Here is an 8,673-nt window from a genome sequence, read left to right on the forward strand (position 1 = left end):
TTATAGTTAATACCTCTTTATTTGCATTGAAAATGGGGCTGCTTTTTAACTTTTTCCCCCTTTCCCTGTTTTGGATTTTCAAGAGAAGAAATAGAATGCTCTGCCACCTTAAACTGGAAGTCTGGAATACGCTCTTAACCATTGATTCCCAGTGTCTAGAACATTAGTATGTTAGTTTCCTATTGCTCCACAAATTACCAGAAATGTGGTGGCTTAAAATAACTCCCGTTTGTTAGCCCCAGTTCTGCAGGTCAGAAGCCCAGCAAGGCGTGGCCAGGTTCTCTGCTCAGATCTTGCTGGGCTGAAACCAAGTTTTCAGCTGGGCTGGGGTCTCTTATGAGGTCTGGAGTCCTCATCCAGGTTCACATGGTGTGGGCAGAATCCAGTTCCTTGGGGTCATCGAACTGAGGTCCCCATTTTCTTGCTTGCCGTACAGCCGAGTTTCCTGCTTTCTCACTGACAGTGCCCGCTTTATTGGCAGCGTCTGACTCAGGTTCTAGTTCTGTGGCCCTCTGATAGTAGCTTACATCTTCAAAGCCAACGGACCTCAGGAGGGGCCCAATCCCTCTTTTAAGGACTCACCTGATTGGGTCAGGCCCACCCAGGATAATCTGCCATTTGATTAATTAAAAGTCAACTGATGAGTAACCTAATCATGGGAATTCCCACTGTATTCATGTCCACACTCAAGTCGGGAATTACACTATGTACTCCCCAGGGTGGGGTTCTTGTGGACCATCTTGGAAGTCTGCTGGCCACCATTGGCACTCTGTTGTTTTTTATTTTTACAATGCTTTGACCTTCTAAAATATTATACAGACCATATTTTAGACTGAAGACTATTTGCATTTTATTTTTTTTAAGAAAAGGCATCATCTTGGGCTAATTGGAAATGAATAAACAACTGACCTGAGGTCTCAAATGAAAATGATTACTTTAACATAACAAACTATATGAATTGAACACTTTTGTTACAGAAGAATCCAAGCAGCCACATAGAACTAGCATATGCTTGTCCATTTTTTTTTCCTAAAGACCCTTTACTTCCATAAATCTTGATAGGTAGAAGTCAGGGTCTGTCACTTTCCCCAACTAGATTTCATTTTGACTGTTGGCTTGTTACTCACTTAAAATTCCCTTGCAAAATTCAGATGCCTGCGAAAATTCCACTGCTTTTTCAGTATTTCTGGACACTGCTAAATGTCCTTTTCACCTGGATTCCGTGTTTTATATATTTTTTGGTAGTATATTTCTATTTGAAGGCCACTTGTTATTTGTCACATTCTTTATCTGCTACCCTTGGAAACTGGTTTAGTCTAAAAGGAAAGATTTATAAGCTAAATATCCATTAGAAAAAAAATGCTAGTTAAAAACATTTGAACTTTAAAATTTTGATTTCGGACTTTTTTTTTCAATTCTATCTCTAAAATTTAGATTTGTGTGTGTGTATGTGTGGCAGGAAGAGTGAATTTACTTTAGGTAATTGTGCTTGTCACATTCGTTTTTATCATAGAGTGTGTGGAGCTATCATACTAATCTGCTGCGGAGTGAGAGAGGTGCTTTCCAGGTGCTGAGAGACACCCGGTGCCTTTCCAGAAGCTGCGTTAAGCTTTTTGGATTGCTTGTAATTTGCGAAAGCAAAAAACTGGCCGCCTAAGTTCTCACGTACCTTCCCAAAGAAACTAAGCGTGAGCCTAGGAAGTGGGGGATTGACTCTAAAAACTTGGTGATGGAAGAAGAAAAGGTACACCCAGGACACACTCATTGTTAATGAGTGATATGAATTCAAAAGCTGTTGTTTACTCCTTTTGATGAAAATACTAGATTAAGCTGTAGGAAATCAGTGCTTTGAGTTGCCAAAATGACCTGTTACTGAATTTTGCCTAATGTTATTTATTGATAATTAAAACAAATTAGTAGCCAGGTTATCAGCAGGGATTAGAAGCTTTGACTCTCTCAGTTCTCTTCCTTGAAGAACGTTGCTGAAAGAGGGTTCCTCTCATGGAACCTGCTTGTGTGTAAACCGAGGGTTTCTGGATGTGTTCATCCATTCTGCTGTCTAATAGTCACTGAACTTTTGCCTCCTGCCAGACGCTGCCAGGCTCTAAAGATACTCCCTGGTGTCTCTTTTCTTGGTTTCCTCTAATGATTCTGGGATAATTTCTTACTAAGCAGAATAGTTCAAATTTTTTAATGTTTTAAAACATTTAAATATAAGCATTACAGGAGATTGAAACGTGCTTATTGCACTTGATTAATAAACTCCAAGACTAGGGAAAACACCTGCTTCCCTTCTCTGCTGCCTTTTAGCATTTCTGCTTTTGGGGATGATGCAGAACCAGCTCTACTCTACTAGTGGGCCATCCTAACAAGCACAGAATTTCAACACAGTGCCCTTTCTAGGTCTTTTCATGAGGACACTCTGGTTATGCACAGTTTATTTCTATTCAAATCATCACCAGATGACATTGAACGGGGCTGTTGGTCGTTTCATTTTGTCATTCGCCTGCATAAAAAGAGAGTATTTTGAAATGTTTTATATCTTTTAATTTAAAAAAACATTAAAAACATCTATATTGTGTTCCCAATCGTGTAGTTTATAGGCACATAGAGTAGAAATGCAATGATCACTCCAGACACATTTTCTTAAGATTTCTGGAATGCAGTCAATCCAACATTTAAAATCTGCCATTCTATAAATCTTATTTATTTATTTATATTTTTTGGTTTAAAAAAGTAAACGTTTTTGAAAAAAGTAGATAGGAATCTACTACTAGATTCCTATCTCCCAGAAACAAATCCTATCTCGCAGAAACAAATCCATTATCATTTTGTGTGTATAGTCTGATTTTATTTTCTGAGTGTGCTGCCTAAGAGTGATTTACAAACTTGGTACTTTGTATCCAATTTTGCCCCCTGCTTTTCCCACTTTACAGTGTAAATGATCCTTTTTAGAAAATGCCTTTCTAAAGAGATGCATAATGTTTCATAGTATGGAATTATAACCTATCTATTTTGCTACTTTTAAGATGTTTATGATTTTTTCACTGCAATCCCAACACTAATGTCTTTTTTTTTTATCCAACATTAATGTCTTTGTATATTCATTTTTGTTCCTCTTCAGGACAGATCTTTAGATATCTGGATTACTTGTTTTCAAAGTACTGCATATAACAAAATTCTAGACCTAAGACAACAAAAAAGGTAGAACTTCTATGGGCATTCTTACGTTTCCTTCACAATCAATCTAGTGCTCTGCTGTGATATTTCTATGGCAGTGCTTTTCCCCTGCCTCTTCCATGTCACGGCACATGTAGAAGATGATGTCTTTATGGCTCGGTGGCGTGAGGGACTAAGCTGCTCTAAACCAGGGGTTCCAGCTGTGAATTATGATGCCCCAGGCGCCTCCCAATTGTCCAGAGGGCTGGAGGGTCAGCACCTTGGTACAAGAAAGCCCTGATGTAGGGAATTCTGGATAATCCTGCTCTTCTTTCTCTTCCTGTGAATTTATTTCTGTGAAAAAGTCTAGATGAGAACCAATCGTCTTCATAGAATTAGCCTTGACTTCCATTCAGTTTTCAGGGACTCCATATAAATGTAACATTTAGGTTTATAAGCTATCAGATCTGGAAAAACATCCTAACCCCCTACCCAGCGGCCCCTGCCTTTTTTCAGTGGATGGGTTCCCCTTTAGCTGTCATTCCCTACTTTCACCACCCTACTGAGTCTGGTCAGCAACTTTTTGAAGGTCAATATGGGCTGTTCTTTCTCTTTTGCAGACTCGCATTCATTCCGTGAACTTTCTGATTGCTCTTCATCTAAGGCATGTGGTTCAATTTCAATTAGTGCACCAGATGAGAGACAGACTTGTTTGTCAGAATTTAATTTCCTCACCAGAGGTTTACTGCCTCTACTGCAAACAGAATGAGACACTGGAAAAGAATGACAGTAGTTTTTTTTTCCCCAAGAAAAACCTCTGCTTCTGTGAGCACTTAGGAAATTAATGCGCTTGTCACTGTGCTGTTGGAAAGCGTGACCATAGAAGGGCCTCCATTTTCAGATGAGGCTGGACATAGAGGAGAAAGAAAATGCATAGCATTTGAATGAAAATGTCATGGGACCAAATCTATTTTGGACAGAGCTAAGACCTTGTGCAGGGTCTACAAGGAAGAGATGAGAAGTCTGAACTCAATGATTCTAAACCAGAGCCATTATCCAATTATCTTCAAGGGTAAAATGAAATTCTCAAAATGTCTCATAACTATTGCTTCCATTCATTTTGATGCTTATGGAAATTACCTAACAGTTTTAGGATGAGGGGAGAATATAAGAAAAGGAACGAATAATCTACCCAGAGGACGTGTCGACCCCCTCATGTCTGTCAACACTTAGAAGCACGGCTCCATTTCTTTGCCAAATTTGAAACGTTAACCCACCTGCAAATTAGGATTACAAACAGACGTGTTTAAATGATGTTCTTGTGATTTAAATTTTTACCTTAAATGAGTATTTTCCCCTTCTTTCAAAACTAAGCATACTTTCAAATAGATGTTTTAAGTTAGGACAGACAAAATAAAGCTTTATTTGTAAATCTTATTAAAAACGTGAATTCCTTTAATTAAATTGAATGTTCAAAATGCAAAAATGTTCTCCAACCAAAAGCATTTATTGGACTGAGATAGTTTTTATTAATAATAAATTCTGAGCTTTTATTTTAATAATAAAAATGCTGCATTTTTACTTCTAAGGGGGAGTTTGACAAAATTTAAAAATACCCCCAGGTCATGGTTCTCCCATATAATGCCTGTGCCGTGGTTTTGAATGATCCATGCTTCAGGAGACCCCCTCACACTGAATGACAAGACTAGGTTTGTTCTTTACTAGAATAATAACAACAACCTTGCTGAGTCTATGCACCCGGCTTCTATGAGCTTAGCAATATAAGCCTTACAGCTCTGGTATGGGGAGTATCTATTATCATCCTCCCCCTTTTGTATAAGAAAAGCTGAGACATTTGTCCATGACGACAAAGCTGGCACATGGGAATGCCCCCTTCAACCTTGGGAGCCCATCCTCCTTACCAAGACCTCCTGCTGCACCTGGCAGAAGCCCTCTTCACTCAGGCGGGACGTTCCGTGACTGGATTGGACAGTCGTCCACACCCTTGCCTGGGTAGCTGTGCAACCTTCAGGATCAGTTAATTTCATAGTTCAAAGTTCAGTCCTTCTCACTCTGCTTTCTAAAGGAGGGCTGCTTTTTAAACCAAGGACCCTCGGGGCACACTCTCAAACACCCACACTTTCAAGGCATCAGTGGCTTTGAGCCACAGACCTGAGTTCAAAATCGTGCCCTGTCACTGGTGCTATATGATGTTGAACCAACTACTTAACTTTTACTTAACTTAGTTTCCTCAGCTGAGAAGGAGGGGTGACTAATACCCCACAGGTATGGTGTGGGATCCATACAAACAGCCTGAGAGAGAGCTTCTCACATTCCAAGCCTTCTGCACTTAGTAACTCTCGGAACCCATCCTGTGACCCTCCTTGTTATCCTCATTTCAGGAAGCCAAGACACAGACAAGGTAACTTTCCGGAGGTCAGTGTTAAGGCTAAAGTTCAAAACCCTTACTCTGGCCTCAAATCTTCTTCCCACAGACCACCTTTCTGAACAGCATCTCCAGAAGTGAATCCAACAGCAAAAGGGCAAAGCCCCTCATGCCAGCAGTTTTGGCACAAAATAGATGTTCAATAGATGCTTTATTATGGTTGTTACTGTTTCCTCCCTCACTCCCACCCCAATTTTCAAATATGTATTTTAATAGTTTATTATTTTTAAAATGTATCTCTTACATTTTTAAACATGCCCTTACGCGATATGCTATAATTCAAAGAAGTTTCCTGAATCACTAGTTTAGATCATTGGACTGATTGACTAACGCAGAAGAGTTTTGGTCATTTGAATCCTTGTTGTTTTCCACCAACTCAGTGCATTGAACCCTGGAGATTCTATAGGATGTGGGTGCAATGAAGCCTCAAGATGCCACTTTTGCTGTTCATTAGCCAAAAGTTATTTCTGAGTACCTACTCCAGTCAGTGAATGCCAGAAGCATTATGTTTGCCATTTGGTGAAGAATGAACACGATCAAGTCCCTCCTCTTCAGGAAGAATAAGATGAGAATGTTCAGGGTCAAGTTCACAGCCGCCTAGCCTGCGTCCTCTCATTCTCCCACCTGCTTCATTTAACAAAATAAAAATAATACTCTCCATTTAATCTTGGCCCAAGTACTGGTGCTCCCGAGGCTCAGGTGCCCCTTCTCACTCTGCCCCTTGTCTGGTTTATCCATTCATTCATTCATTCATTCATTCATTCATACATCCGTTCATTCTTTGATTCACTCAGCTCAATTTATCTTGTGGGTTTCATTAACATATATTAATTTAATCTCTACCCTTTGCACATAAAAGTGAACAAAGCTTGCTTACTAGCTGTCATGGCCTTTGACCGAGAAACAAATATTTCAGGGTGGTCCAGGGTTGCATGCTATGAAGTAACATATGTAATAAAAACTGAACTGTGACGCTTTAGCGCTCTTTTCTCCCCACTCCTAAGAAGCTCTAGTATATGTTAATGCTGAAATAATAGTTATATGCTTGGAGTAACAGAGAGTAGATCAAAATCAGAACCGTCTCCTCATGACTTACGAGTTTCCTATATGTTAACTTGAAATTCAAGCAGCGCGATTCTGATTCAGTCCTGTGTATCTGGAGGACCTCGGCAGTAACCATGATGGGGCACGGGGATTATTTGTAAGTAATTTGCAATTAGATGTAATTACAAACACAACTTCTCCCCTCGTGGGTTTCGGATGCTCTGATTCCTTCACAAAAGGAGATATGAACACGGAGTGAAACCACTTATCCTCTGTCAACATGTATAATGGGGACAAGGCTGATGCAGCCCTGGCTTGGAACGTTAACGCAGCCAAAGAGGTGGGAAGGGAAATGGTTTACTCGGGAACTCTGCCTGTGTCACTGTGAAAGCACTGTAACCTGTTATAGCGTTTGCATGTGGTGAGCCCCGTTTAACGAGTGTCCTTCCGCAGAACACACACACACACACACACACACACACACACACACACACGCACCCACACACTGCTGTTTCATCTGTGTGTGGTCAAACCTCTTATTTACACAAACGTACTTCCTGAGTTGTTAAGGTTCTGACTTAATGAAAAATTTCAGAAGTGCTTGGTAAATATTACCATGAAATCTCTCTTGGAATGTAGGCCCGGGGCCCGATACAAGCTGGTGGAGCCCCCCCTGGAGAAACATGATTCCTACTTGGATCAAATGGACTGAAATCTCTAAGGATGGGTTTAAGATGAGGTCTTAGCCTTGCTAGAGCAGAACTCAGGGCTTGTATTGGCTTGTATTCAATATTACAATGAGGAAGACCAAGCTGACTGAATCCTTGACAAGTGTCTGTTGCTTTAAGCTGTAGGAAAATTCTTGATGACTATTGGCCATGGGGATTTTTGCATGTGTGTGTGCGTGTGTGTGTACGTGTTTGCACTCCCCTTTGTCACTGTATTCAAGTACATTAGTTGATATTCAAATTGATGTTGAAACAGAGCAGGACCCTATGGTCGGTCCTTCAGCCCCCGCCCCCACCAGGTCCTCAGCCCACCTTTCGTCCATGGAAAAACTTTAGCCAACAATAAGTTTAATCAGATTTCAGTGAGAAAATGCAGAAACAAAGGAAAACAGTCCAACGAGACAAAATAATAATGCTTTAGACATTAAGCAAAGTCAAGGACCTTTAGCTCCTCCTCAAGGAACTCCATTCTTTGAGCTGTTTTCGAGATACTGAAACGCCCACCAGGTGGAAGTAGTTAACTCCATGATGACCGGGCTGTAGCCGTGACGTAAGCTGCCACAATTCCGAGAGCCGGCCTCAGAGAAAGGTGAACAAACCGATCCTGGGACTGAGCTGGAACTGAAGACTAAATTATACTTAAAACAAGATGGCGCTGGTCAGACCACCAAGGACCAGTTTCAAGACGACTGTGAGAGCCACCTGCGCTGTTTCTGCACGTAGCGCCTCCCTCCGTCTAGATAAACTCTTGCGCCAATTGCCAGTGCGGGGAGCTGGCCTTTGGACGGGAGTTTGCCGGCCAGGTTGCTGGCCTCTGAGATAAAGCGGACTTTCCTTCCCATCAGCCTTGCCTCTTTATTGGATTTTGCGCAGTGGGCAGCGAGACCCCACTTGTGGTCACAGTTTTTGGCGCCCACCGCGGGGCTGCGCTCTCGCGACATCTGGCTCCCGGGGTTCCCACCCCTCAGCCGCAGCCGCGCCGCAGTGGCCATGACAACACGCCACGACGGCTGCAGGGAGCCCGCTGCCCGTGGCTCGCTGGCCCTGAGAAGGGGATTTGGGGGGACGTTCCTAGCAGCCGCCAAAAACATTTGTTTCGGGGGATCCTCCCTGTTTCTCCCCTGCTGGGCACTGGCTGCCAATGTACGCTTTTCCTTGGTGGAACGGAGACGTGCGTCTGGACAAGCTGATGCGCTCCAAGACCGAGTAAGTCCACCGGTGTGCACCCAGGCTAACTTCTCTTCTGAGCACGAAGCACTCTTCGGGCATTGTGCCAGTTGGTTCTGAGGTGTGTCT

Source organism: Balaenoptera borealis, assembly GCF_965194805.1.
Source record: "Balaenoptera borealis genome assembly, chromosome: 21".
NCBI classification, from domain to species: domain Eukaryota; kingdom Metazoa; phylum Chordata; class Mammalia; order Artiodactyla; family Balaenopteridae; genus Balaenoptera; species Balaenoptera borealis.